The sequence below is a fragment of the Liolophura sinensis genome, chromosome 6 (assembly GCF_032854445.1).
Source record: "Liolophura sinensis isolate JHLJ2023 chromosome 6, CUHK_Ljap_v2, whole genome shotgun sequence".
Taxonomy (NCBI): Eukaryota; Metazoa; Mollusca; class Polyplacophora; order Chitonida; family Chitonidae; genus Liolophura; species Liolophura sinensis.
Window position 1 is genome coordinate 29,216,710 of NC_088300.1, and position 14,494 is coordinate 29,231,203.

General features: G+C 39.5%; 1 protein-coding gene across 1 annotated transcript in view; it reads left to right on the top strand.

The window, feature by feature from the left end:
* The window catches only part of LOC135468486 (neuropeptide prohormone-4-like), a 63,578-nt gene that overhangs the window by 30,132 nt on the left and 18,952 nt on the right, over positions 1 to 14,494 (top strand). The window contains exon 2 of the mRNA XM_064746769.1: positions 2,078 to 2,199. The gene's annotated coding sequence lies outside the window, so the exon portion shown is untranslated. The remainder of the gene's footprint in view (positions 1 to 2,077; positions 2,200 to 14,494) is intronic.

Consider the following 14,494-nt stretch of genomic DNA (forward strand, 5'->3'; position numbering starts at 1 on the left):
CACCAATAGTCACCAACATCACAAAGAATAAACACTCATCAACACTAACATACATAAATGTCCCCAAACAAGGCACCACTGGTCACCAACATCACAACGAATAAACACTCATCAACACCAACACACATAAATGTCCCCAAACAAACACCACTAGTCACCAACATCACAACGAATAAACACTCATCAACACCGACATACATAAATGTCCCCAAACAAAGCACCACTAGTCACCAACATCACAACGAATAAACACTCATCAGCACCAACATACATAAATGTCCCCAAACAAAGCACCACTAGTCACCAACATCACAACGAATAAACACTCATCAACACCAACACACATAAATGTCCCCAAACAAAGCACCACTAGTCACCAACATCACAACGGATGAACAGTCGCAACCAACACACGTTAATGTCCTCAAACAAATCCCTTCTATATACCAACATAACAAGGAAAAACACTCAACAGCAACAACACACGTAAATGTCCCCAAGCAAACATTTTTACTAGATACCAATACACCTTACTAAGGAAATAAAAAGACATCAGCAACAAAACACGTAAATGTCCCATAAAAGCCTATGCAATGACTATGTAACATCCTCACCACTAGTTAAAATAATTGGCAACAACACACGTAAATGTCCCCTAACAACTAGGCATCACCACAATAAATAAACGCTAATCAGCGCCAACACACATAAATGTCCCCGAACAAACCACTACTAGACACCAATATAACAACGAATAAACATTCATCAACACCAACACACATAAATCCCTTAATCAAACACCACTGAAAACCAACATCACAACAAATAACAAGACATCAGCAACAGCACACGTAAAGTTCACCTAACAACTTGATACCATCATCACAACAAATAACAAGACATCAGCAACAGCACATGTAAAGTTCACCTAACAACTTGATACCATCATCATAACAAATAACAAGACATCAGCAACAACACATGTAAAGTTCACCTAACAACTTGATACCATCATCACAACAAATAACAAGACATCAGCAACAGCACATGTAAAGTTCACCTAACAACTTGATACCATCATCATAACAAACAAACGTTCAACAGAACAAGCTCTAACACGAACCGGATGTAGAATATATTTTTTTTATTTTGTTTGATTGGTGTTTTACGGCGTAATCAAGAATATTTCACTTATACCACGGCGGTCAGCATTATGGTGGGTGGAAACCGGACTGAGGCCGGGGGAAACCCACGACCATTCGCAGGTTGTTGACCGACCTTCGCATGTACGACCGGAGAGGCAGCCACCATCAACTGGACTGCTATCATCAAATCACTGACAAAATAGAAAACGTTATGAAATGTTATATGAATGTATTAAGAATGGGATCGGATGTTAAACGTCAGTACTGAAGCAAAAACTTCCGCTTTTCTGTGACTGTTTTGGATGGTCAATAAGGTAATGCTATTGCGAATAAGCCAGATCAAATAAGATCAAAGTGTCATGTGGCTTTAGATATTTAACTCCCCCAACACATGGTTATCCCGCAGTGCTACATCGCATCTAATAGTGTTATTAATAAATAGGATAAGTAATGACTTTCACTGGTGTCAACACACGCATCTGCATTTTGATTTTGGGAGACATGTTTGCAATGCCCTTGTTTTCCGTAAAAGCGTGGGACGATAAGGGCAGAGACTAATTTGTCGTATTCCGATATCTGATTGGAGGACTCTTCTGTCAATCAAACATGTGCAACGACTGAATACGCCAGCTTGTTGCTGATACTCGTACATGTGTTTTAAACTCGACTCGTACAATTTCACCAGAGACCGTTACAGTAGGATTCTTCTAGCCCCGCCTCTACCTGGCAAATTATTCCAGACTCGTGACCATATATGGTCAAACTCTTTGATAAAAGTCTCTCTGGAGCACTACCATGGTGGTATCGATTAGACTAAGCATTGGGAGGGCCCCCTTCATGAATTTATTTATCAGCCTCTTGGTTGGGCGTTGAATTGCACTTGGCAGCGTTGGTGTTCGGATACGAAGGGAGTATAATTCTTGTTCTTTCAGGCTGGCGCTGTGCTATCGGCGGGGGAAACTGAGGCAGGAACCTAGCAAACACCGGACTGTCCAACCGAGCTGACCCGCACCAAATACAAGCAATTAACCAGAGGGAAAGAGGAAAACGCCAGGTAAGTGAGACTGTTCCATACGAGCTACTTTTATCAGTGATCGGCTCGAGACCACTGCTGGACTAGTTTTTGTAAGACAGCACGGTTTATACATATGCATGATGTAACTTGTTAAGAACCCGTATCCGCTGAGACTTTAGTGTCTAAGAACTTTCAAATGGGATAGGGCCATGGATTTGACAACACTGCCAAGCTATCAAAACTCTACATGTGTACCTGTCATCGTTATTGCTTTCATTCAGTTTTTTTCTCCACTCTCTTATCTCCCTACTCCCCATCTTCATACAATCAAACCAGACAATTGTTGACATGGAAATACTCTGATTACATTGTACTCTTTACCATATAACTCCATATCCTGAACGTAGAAATAGATGCACGAGGCTAATATCAAGTTAGTGAAGTGTCGAAAACCCAGTCTTCGTGGAGACCCGTCGTGATGGTGGCTTTTGCTTAGTATTTGCATTGTTGGTTGTGAGTTAAAGAGGTGTGGTGAATTATCTACGCTCGGTAGTTAGACTTACGGTTTTCCTATATGGATCTATATCAGTAAATATCTAAGATCGGTTAATCTTTGGACTGCGTAAATCGCAGAAAGACAAAGCGATCAGTGGTATGAAAATATCCCAGCAGTACAGCACTATCATATAGGACATCAGAGAGTCGGTTTGGGTCAGAAATAAATGTCTTTCACACTACCCTGTGAATGATTCATGTGTAAGGGTCTCCAAGGGGTAGGGACTTTGGGGCAGGGTTACTTTCCAATATAGTCAAAAGGTTCAGCGTGAAAATTTAACAAAGCTTTAGAAAATTTGACATTTCCGTGTCCTTGGTGAAGCGATAGACGGGTGCTCGCTGATCTATGCATGATCCTTTTAACACAAAACAGTGGATGGAATATGGTTTTTGGAAAATATTAATGTATATTAATGTATATAAATGTCAGGTATTTTGGAAGAAATATTCACTGCCCATGTGCTACTTAAATGATGTCCGTTGGAAGTATTGTATGTTCAAAATAGATCTATTGGAAGACACTATAATGACTGTATTTATCTGGGGATGTTAAGGGGTTTGTTCTTGCACGCTTTGTATGAACTTCCCTCTAGGCTCGTTCTACATCTGAGCCTTATTCAGGTGCGAAATATTTTATGTGAAAATAATACCCGGCGATATAGCGGGTTATCTGGATTAATATTGAAGTCAGTATGATATGCTGCCAGCAAGACCAGCAAGAATTAAAGTCCAGCATGGGAGCGATTACTAGCGAACATACGATCACAAACTGTGTTTTGTCAGCTACTAGAATCAGCTAATCAGAAATGCTGCTCCGGAAGGCCGACTGACTCAATCGTTATAATAGCCATATAAAAAGTGATTACTAGGATTTTACTGCTCATTTTTTCTTTCCTCGAATCTATGAATTTTAAATGTTGCACTAAGCTACCGCTTTGTTACTTTTTTTAGCTCGTGAATAATTGAATATGCAGATATTATATCGTGGTTTACTGGCATCAAATCTAGCAACGAGTTTGGTATTGCAATACCTTAAAATATCCATAAAGAAGCTCCAAAACGACTGTTTCATCACATAAATTCCAGCTCCAGCGATTTGAAAGCTGTGATAATTTACCGTCCTTTGATTTTGATTTATTTTGAAACTAGTTGTTAAAAAACATGTAATTAATGAATACATGATATAACAACATGCGTTATCACATTCTTTGTATATTTTGAAGCGTTTTTTACTTAACAATCAAGAGCAAATTACCCGCTATGGAAAGCAGAATTCATATCCAGTTTATAGAGCATAGTGAATTGAGATATGATGGGATTAGGTATGCATACTAATAATATGGGTTCGGTGGCCTGCTACGCAGCACATTTGGTAATTCCATGAAATCAATAAACATTGAGACACTTTGATACGCTAGGATTATGCAGAATTATGAATTAATCTGCAGATGAAGGATATTAGACAAACCAATCCTATTTTCCGCCACAACTCGATCTTCTGTGCACATGATCCCGGTAATACGTTGATACGTTTGTGCCTGAGCCACACGGCTTGGCCAGTTTCATGTAATCAGCTAATCTCTCCACTACAGCAATAGTGTCTGAACGCACTCCATTAAAATCCCGTGCCAGTGTCTTCAAACGCCAGAGAACATTTGATAATTAGTGTTGCTGTTGCGCAGGCGTGATATCTGCGTGAAGACAGTTGTCGTGGGATGACGTTCTCCGCGCAGAGTGTTTGTTTGCTTATATACGCATATCTACAGTAGGGCTGCGTCTGACGACTCTTAAGCTATACGGCGTTCTCCTGTGGTGTTACTTTATACCTTCCAACGTTTCTGCAAGCGCATCCACATTAATATTTATGTTTATGGTGTAGGTCTGGATTTTGTGATCAATGAGCCTTTGGAGTGCGCTGACTTTTATGTGATTTCCCCTGGGAACTTTCTCTATAATCAGTAAGTTTAAATTCATCTTTCTGCGGATGAAAATGTATATATAAGATAGCATATCACCACAGTAAAACTGATCCTACTTGACTCTGACAACGCTGCTGTATTTATTAGGAAAGAATCAAGTTCCTCATTTCGCACCAGTCACCAGTGATGGATGACAAGTTCTCCACGAGAACAAACCGTCATAGTATTTGTCATATTTTCAAAAGGAGATAGCGTCTGTGTAACAATGAGATAGTGATAGGCCCATTATAACCACGCTGTAATGGTTAATGGAGACACTACAGAGCCCGTTTTCTAATCTATACTTATACTGTTTGCGTTTCCCCTCTATTGACCAGATGTCTCGCGTTCATCGCGTTTCGGACAATGCGGTGTCATGATGTCGCAAATTGACTGAAGTTATCGGGCAAAATTCCACAGTCCTCTGTGTTTTAGCATCAGTCACATAGCAAGCTTTTCAATTACGAAGCTTTCAGGTATATCAGTCCGCCATCAGGTAGCCGAGTAACACTAATGTGCCGTTCATGCTGGTTAACTGTTATGGCATCGCCAGTGAGCCGTTGCGAACGTCAATCTCACACCTGCCGTGCAGGGCGGGGGCAGTCCAGATATACCTGTCAGCTACATTACAGGTACCAGCAGTCAAGCATATCACAAACTTTGTAGAGCATTCAGTATAGAAATGGTATGTAGAGAGGCAAACAACATACATACAAACAACAACATACACTATAACAATGATCTGACATTTTAAAAGTTGTGTTTCTCAGGTTCTCCATATCCAAGAAAATGATAATCATCCTAAAATCCTTTAGTATGAACAGATCAATAAATAAATAAAAAACATATGAAGAAACAAATATATCAATATAGTTTTTTCTAGAATTTTCAAAAACAAATTGTTTCAATTGTTGTCTTTTTTTATTTATGTTTCCACCTACAATTCACCTTCTTTCTTTTTGGCAAAAATATATTCAACTTTAAATAAAATAGTAATTGTAAATATTAGGTACCTTGATTCATAGGCATTGCGTTATGTTATTTAAGCTCGAGCGAACGTTGGGTGCTCGCATGCAGGGCTACACGGTACAGCACCGTTCGTGCACAATAATGAGATTTATCTGTGAGACGAAGCGTTCGGTAATCCCACAACGAATTGAAGGGATTACCACTACATGTACATGGTAGAGAGATTGTGAGGTTGTCTGTGTATCGGGGTGGAGAAAATCGTTGCTGATCAAATTAAACTGTTTTATCTTTGGCACTCATTCTCGTGTGAAATCCGCACCGTTTGGCTTGCTGTCCGGAAAACTGTTGAAATGTTATCTCACTGTACCCGATCATCGCTATAGGCCACAGCTCGTGTTCATGAAATACGATCATATATACAGTTATATACGATCAAGAGCATAAATAGGATAATACTGAACCAGAGGCTTACGAATCTGTAACACTCGCCATCCGCATATAGAGCACAATCAGCAAGGGAAATGGCGGACAGGCATCGATGTAATTACTTGGACAACATCCAAGAGTACGCTATCTAAATAAAGGATATATGCGTTATAAAAGGCATAGTTCAAACATGGCACCCTTGTATACAAGCGAAAAAAAAATACTAACCGTGTGCCTTTGTTGTTTGAGTAACTTTAGGTTCAAATGAGAGCTTGTTCTAATCAGAACCAGTATCACCCGATGGTGGCGAGTATGATTGCAATGAAACCGTGCTATGATATTATTTCATCCATATCGAATGAAGTAAAATAATAAAAAAATTAACTAAATATTCCTTTTATCTATATGGATATATGTCATGTAATGCGGATTAGGAAATGGTTAAACAAGTACACGAATCACATGTTTTCTGTCTGTTCATTTGGAAGCAAGGGTTTGGTAGAGAGCAGTTTCTTCACGTCAACACATTCACTAATGCTTCATCAGCACTGCCTATTCACTTAGGCCTGCTGTGTAATCAAACTTGACACTGAACTAGTTTTTAATTCCGTAGAATTTGTTAAAGTCCATGTTATTTCACAGTACAGTTTGATTGCGTATTGTCCTTCCGAGGCTAAGGCTGATTTCTCCACGTTGTACTTGCTGTTCCTTTATTGCTTGTACATCCCTAGTCAGCCCTTGGAACCCTGCTCACACAAGCAACAACCTGCTCACCCCAGATAACAATAAAGACGGGAGACGAGCCCCTGAGGTGTCGGTTACAAGCCTTCCCACGACGGCTCTGCTCCGGATTTACGACACAATACGTAGAAGCCACGACAAGAGGCGTGACTTTGTGACCTTTATGCCAATCAAGCGAGAGTCTGGTCAGTTCCGATCACGTCACTAGAGACTCGTTTGGCTTTTGCCTATATACACGATACCCTTATGTTTGCCCTGCACTACTGTGTTCTGAATGCACACGTCTGACAAAGTATTGATGGGCAGCATGGAAAATGGTTTCTGGTTGAGCTGTATACCAAAGCTTTACAGTATAGCTTTGAATGTTGTCTATGCTCCTTCAGTCCAATGTTTCAGTGTTTGACCGCTGACGACCAATGCCCATTGCCCAACAAATGTGATCAACCCCCGAATTTGAACATCTGCTTTTCTCAAACTGCCAGAGTTAAATACGTTTCATCTTTTACCTCACAAAATTACAAATGTAACATACGGAACAAGAGACATTCGTATTTGAAACTGCTATCGACATCCCACTCCTTCTGAATACATTTCCTGTTGGTTTTTTACAATGGACTGGTCATCAACTTGCTCATGTGAAACTCGTTTGTAAGCCTACAGCTGGCCTGGTGTTCAGAAAACGATATCTCATTCAGTATATTAATGCTTAAAAATGAGGATTCAATGCCAGTAATTGCTCAATAAAGCATTGCCACAACTCCTATAGTAGGCTTGTCAAGAACAATGTCAAGATCGAGATGAGTTTCGCAGTGGTGTATTTGCATAAACCACCATTAGTTTTCTTTTGCAGTTTTACTTGGAGCGCTACACTGGTTCCCAATGCATAATTGCTTTAATGAGCTGTTGGAGATAATAAAGTTTAAAGCTTTAGTTCTCACCAACCCGATTTCTAAATCCGCAAAGCGTACTTCAATAGATAAAAAAATGTGTAACGCTGAGCTACATGTGCCAGCATGGCTAAAAAGCTATATTTAAGCACTTTTTCTCGTTTTTATTGATTCAAAATCTGTCCATCGGAAGTCATAACACTGTCATCACTGTGGGTGATTTATGAATGGTAAAAACCATTGACTGCAGTATTGTAAGAAATTTGGCTCGATTTATGCCTTGTACATCTCAATCACATAGGGACGTCACCGGAAACCGCGTGCGTGATAAAAACCGTGATTAAAAAGGCGACATTTCCGCACGCAACAATTCCGCACGTAATTTTAAATAACCTTAAAATGGGGAAACATGGCGAAAACTACCGACCTTGGGATGATACACACACTTACTCCATTCCCTAAACGTGCATGTACATTGTAGAACGTCACTATTTGCTGTGCTATCTTACATCTGAAGACAAACCACGCGCTGTATATTATGATTCCTGAAAACCATCGACATACCTGACCGCAATGCTGAACACCGTGAAATACTCTTGGCGTAAAACATCAATCAAATATATAAATAAATAAATAAATAAATAAATAAATAAATAAATAAATAAATAAATAAATAAATAAATAAATAAATAAATATAACCACCGAGGTGTGGAAGTCTGTACAATACACGTGGGAAAGTTCGTCAGTTCGAAATTTGCCAAATGTGGTGTGCCCAGGGTACTCTAGTTTCCTACACCCTGTCCGCTGTCGTGTGTGAAGTGAAAGCAAAAATCAATTAATCAATCAATCAATCAATCCATTCACGTATTCAAACAAATACCGATATTCACTAACGTGGAAAGCAACAGTTTCACATCGGTGAAACATGTAACCACTTAATACCTTTTTTTTGTCTCGTTTACTTTTTCAAAGTGTTGATGGCGACTTGCGCATTGTGATATGTACAGGCTCACCAATCATCAATCATCAAAAGAGAATAGCAGAACGTTCACCTGCCTATGACTCTGATTTAGCATTCACGTCCTGATACATATGTTTGATAATGGTTTAACGTTACAGCCATCTATTAGATGAAGCGCAGTCGAAACGAGGCCACGAAGATGTCAGGGAATTAGCTGAATGTAAAATATCCGGCGCGGGGAAATTACACTATGATAGTCGACAAATAGAGCGCGGGTGCAAAGATTAAATGTCAATTAGGTGAAAAAAGCACCCGTCTCTTGAAGTAATCATCCATTACTCCGTCTGAATTCCTATCACGTAATTCCTTGTATTAGTATTTAATTAGAATCAAAGTAGAACATAATAGAAAACCAGTGATGCTAGTTAAACCAATATGAAATTATACGAGGTATCCCATCTAGCCTTACTCTGTGGCAATAAACATTGAGTTGAAGGTTTCCAATGTAAGAATTGAACGTCACTGATAGATAAGCAGGGAAAAAATCATTGAGAATAATTCAAGTCAGTCGATACTTTGTTGTCCAAGTGGAATGAAGACAAAAACTATTCCAATTAAATCTAAATTATATCGAGATGCCGATACAGAAATAAAAACCACCTTATATCTTCTCAGTTATATAGTTCTCTCATGTTTCTTCGCCTGTACGTCATTTGGGGTTATGGTGAGATCTTTTTTTAAATTGCTTACAGTACATTATGGAGTCCAACAATGAACTATAATAAAGTGAGCCGCTGCCTCGTTTGCAAATCTGCTGCTTGGAACAAGAGTTTATCAAATGGCAAGAAAGTTTTTACCCATACCAAATAACTATATGCGCTACAGACGATTAATACCATTAGCAATATTTCCATCCTTCCGTCTAGTTATTTTTTAGAAATGCGCTCTCCGTTTGTTCGGTATTTCCCACTGTCGCCGGATGTGGTGTGGCCATATATCCAGTATCTTCGAAAGGAACGCTGCAAGCTTGTGTCAAAGTTTAATTCGACAAAGGGCGGGAAAAGGCACAACGTTTAATTGTAAATGGCCTGCGAGGAATTACGGTCATTATTCTTTTCACACGAATATATCAATGAAAGATACCAGACTTTCGTTGATGAATGAATGCTGCATGGATACAGCCCCTGATGCGGTGCAACACAACGACAGAGCAATAGCCAGGAGCTGCAATTCTCCATAGTTTGGTATGTCTCAAGACATTTTGGCCACAACTGTACATCAAGCAATCATTCTGACTGTTAATTAGACGCAAGCGTAGTGATTGTCCGAATCGCCCCAGTCCGTGGAGACTCCTGGTCAATAGCCGATCCCCGGCTTGATTATGATTGATGCTCTACCAATGATGCTCAGGCTAGCCTGGAGGTGTAATATCTGTGTCAATGATTTGTTAATTGCTTATGTCTCGTCCCCTATGGCTTACCGCTGGTCCTCTGATTTAACCAGTCCTCAAGCCAACAGAGTTTTGCGGTTTCTCCCTGAGTGATTGCTTTTTGATTTGGGTTCTCGTATCACTCACGACATTCTCGTTTGTTGTCCACTCGAAAACCGTTGTAGGTCTGTTATATTATAGGGAGGAACGTCTTCCCAGCATCATGGGCAAATGCCCAGATTGAAGCCAACAAAGCACACACACACTCCCATTGTGCAAATATTACTGATCAATCCACCTATCACTCCATTTCTGGTGAGCAGATTCAAAGTGCTGATTGTGTTTTAGAAAACTGGTATATAATTCGCATAGATGTTTACTCGACCTGAGATTAGGTGAAGGTGGGCTTTATGCCTACGTCTGCCCCATGAACCACAGCCTTCCCACGAGGGAAAACATCCAACAGAAAGACTAGGAGCAGAATACGATCAAATGAAAATATATAACCTTTTGAGTAGGAAACGAGGACTTTTAACCCAAACCCGAACATCTAAGGTTAACAGGCACGCGAATTCGGAAAACGAACAGTAAACTTGTTTTATTCTGAGATGAGGAAATTGCATATACTGCGTGAAATGGTAGTACATGTGCATATAGCGAAAACCAAATTTGAAATTTCTCTGTCATGCAAAAAACTTAGTTATATTATTCGTTCCGTACGCATGACGTTACATGTGTCGGTTTATTTCATTTTTCGGTTGAATATTGCCAATTTTTTGAAACTTGAAGCCTTCCCTGTCACATTCTTCCCAAGTCTAATACATTAGCTGCCCAATGATTGTCCATCTCCAGAAACCTCCCCGAGAAAGCTACAACAGTTATATACCAACATGTATACATCGGCAACAGTTATATACCAGCATTTATACACCGGCAACAATTATAGACCAACATTTATACACCGTCAACAATTATATACCAACATTTATACACCGGCACCAATTAAATACCAGCATTTATTCACCGGCAACAGTTATATATCAGCATTTATACACCGGCAACAGTTACATACCAACATTTATACGCCGGCAACAGTTATATACCAACCCATTACCGTAATATACCGACCCATAACAGTTATATACCGACAGTCGTTGTCACTTTATCTCTGTGATTAGATTCACGTAATCGATCTAGTTCCCACTGAACAGTTCTAGTTACGTTGTCATTCCATAGCAGCGTAAGACCCCAGATGTTAGATGAGTCGCCTGGTGTCGAATTACAAACATGCCGAGTTCCGATCTAATTTACAGATTGGTTTTGAAACAGGCGTCGTAATTCGAGTGATGACGTACCTTTGGATGTGGGCGAATCAAATAGCTCCATCTTAGAAATGATAGCTATGTCGAGCATATCTTCAGAGTATTCCGTAACTTGTCAGACATGGTGACATTTCATTTCTCACAATGGTTGCCTCGCGTCAACAGACGAAGTGTTATGCAAGGCTTTTAGAGGTTTCATTTCAGAACAAATTGCGCACGTACTGCAAACACCAAGACGAAACTTTGGCCTCGTCTACACCAGTGTGTCTACACACTGTAAAACATAATGACGCCTTAGGATAATAAGCCGACTCATCAATCTCAAGAATTATTTGGAAATTTGGAAAATGAAGTAGTTCTTTGAGGTCATTTGATTTTGAACTGAATTTTATTCCTGAATTTACAATCTGGACATGTTGTGAAAACACCTTAGCTAGTTGTTGATCTCATGTGTTGCAGAGCCTTTTCTGAAATAAAGATTGCTTCTAGAATATTACATATAAATGAAATTTTATAAAATATTACTTACCTATGTGGTATTTCACTTTTCTATTGGCTTACTAGGAATTATAACAAACTGGAAAGCTGTTGAAAACCTTTCTTGACTTGTAGCAATAATTTTATTTAAAAGAATGGACTACAGTAGACTTTGTCAGGAGAAAACTTGTTTAGTATTGTCTGGAACAAATGAGTTTTGTTTTGTTGAACTTTGTTTGGCAATATCGGTCACTTCTGCGCTGATATGTATTTCTAAACATGAAGCTATAATTGTTGCACGTATACTGAACCTAAAACTATATAAACAGCATCGCTGTACTCGTCTCGCAGTATTCGTAACAAAAGACTAGTAAAGGTCATAGACGCGATGTTGAAGGAATCGTTTACTTTATAAAACAATGCGAGGGCAATTAGTCCATTAGCGGTTGTACACGTCCGTGGTGCTGTTTCTATTGTGCCTGCATATAGTGAAGGCGTGTGCTCGACTAGATCTGGATCATTACTTATAGGGTTGAACCCAAGAGGCCATGATTTAATGTCTTCTGAGACTTCATGGAAGCACATTAAAAATAATTGATAAATAAGCCGTATGTCCATAGCCCATAAGCGGCAACACTCGTAGAGCATTAAGACAAGGCTGACTCCGCACACGTCTGTCGTGTTTCGTGAGGGCCTAGGGACAATGTAGATATGTTTACCTTCAGTTCGCTGGAACACAAGGGAAGATGTCAGCCGGAGGCGCCTGGGAACAAACTTTTGACGGTCACACGGGGAGGTGACCTGTCCGGATGGACAGTTATCGGCTCCATTATACGTTCCCACTGGGATGCTGAAATCTCTGATTATTGTTTGCATTATATGGAATCGACGACACTGCCTTTGTTCGACTAGACACGGTAAACACACTTAATGGCTTGCAAATAAAATCTGCTTTGATATCCAAAGTTATTCAATAAGCAAATTTCAGTCCTTCGGAAAGTACCAGCGTATAACTGATTAAACAATACAATAAAACGTTTTGGATTAAAAAAAAAACCGGCTGAACTATTGAACTATTTGCCTGAATTTCAACCCAGGTATCTATCATATTTCGCAAGCTTACTAGGTAACACAATACCCATTATATCCACGTTTAGTGTTATATAATGTCGTAATAATGTAATGATAATATAATATCATTTTTACAAAGATGACAATACGACCAATACGAATGACAAAAGGAGTTTGACACTGGTGAATATTTCGTCCAAGAATTTGTGTGGGCTGCTGTTCTTAGTATTTAATCTTTATTAAGTAATATCTTAAAAGAAGAAAAAAAAACCTTACACGAATTTTTTAAACCTTAAATTCTGCTGCACATGTCAATCGTTTGGAATCCATAAAGCGCCGAGATGATGAACATAATTTCACAACAAAGCTCATGACGCAATTATTCTTACGGCTTAGAATTACCTCTGGCCTCAGAATGTAACTTAATTACCAATGATCACTATTGGACTGGGCTGGCTGCACCATCCAAATTACCTTCAGAAGAGTGGCCGGATAATTTAATATAAATGTCGCTTAGACAAAATCAATGGGTGGAATCCAGCCTAGGGAGGCGGGTTCTGCTAAACCCCGTGTCCAGATCGCGCTTGTCGGCTCAGTAATTCCTTCCGTAATGGAATTGTAACATGGAATCACAACCGTCATATTTTCAGACAAGCATGAGCCGAATCCTGGCTTTATATATGTCTCGTATTGCCAATCTCCTAAGCATTCACACGCTTGATTTCTTCTCGCCCCTCTAAGCCGGCATTGTCATCGAGGTTTACTGTATCTTCTTCGGGTTCCCTTCGCTGTGTTTTCCTGCCCTGGCATAGGAAGAGATAGCGCTGTGTGACGGGCTTGCAAAGCGATTTATCGTGACAGATTGATTTGAGAAAGTCCAGAATCCCAACACTAGCAGGAAATGAGTGATAAGGGCATAGGTCTCAGCATTAGCTGATCGCATTGTCGGATGAAAGGAGATCTAGTCGCAATCACTTCTTCGCGCCGCCTTAACTTCGCCCCCAGTTAAGATACACTACCGTCCAATTTACAGATACTAGCTTTAGAGACCGTGTGATTCTAGGCCGTTACAAGCCAAATGGCAAGATAAGCGAATTTCCGCATTCCCAGCACGTTTTCTTTCAAACTAAAACAATAACGAGCAGTCAATGTTTTTTTTTTCGTAAGTACCTCTTTTGCTGTTTTATGTGTTGACATTGTTACTAATGATCACTCATTATTATTTCATGGCAAATTAACGAATGTCAGAAATAATGTCAGAGTCCCGTCGGGAATTTGAAAAAAAAAACAGTTTAGAAAAAATATGGTATCGAGTAGAATTTTTCCTAAGACTGTGTTTAAAGGGATTGTGAGGTCTAAAGTGAATTATACCAAACAACAGCTTTAAGATAATTTTATCTTCTTTAAAAATGAAAGGGTAAACTCTGTGTGAAACTTTTTGCTTCACATTTCGCGGTTTTCGAGGTAAATCAGCCGTGGAGAGACTTTCGCTGTATTATTTATGCTTCATAAACCTTTTGACAAATGTGAAGTAGAA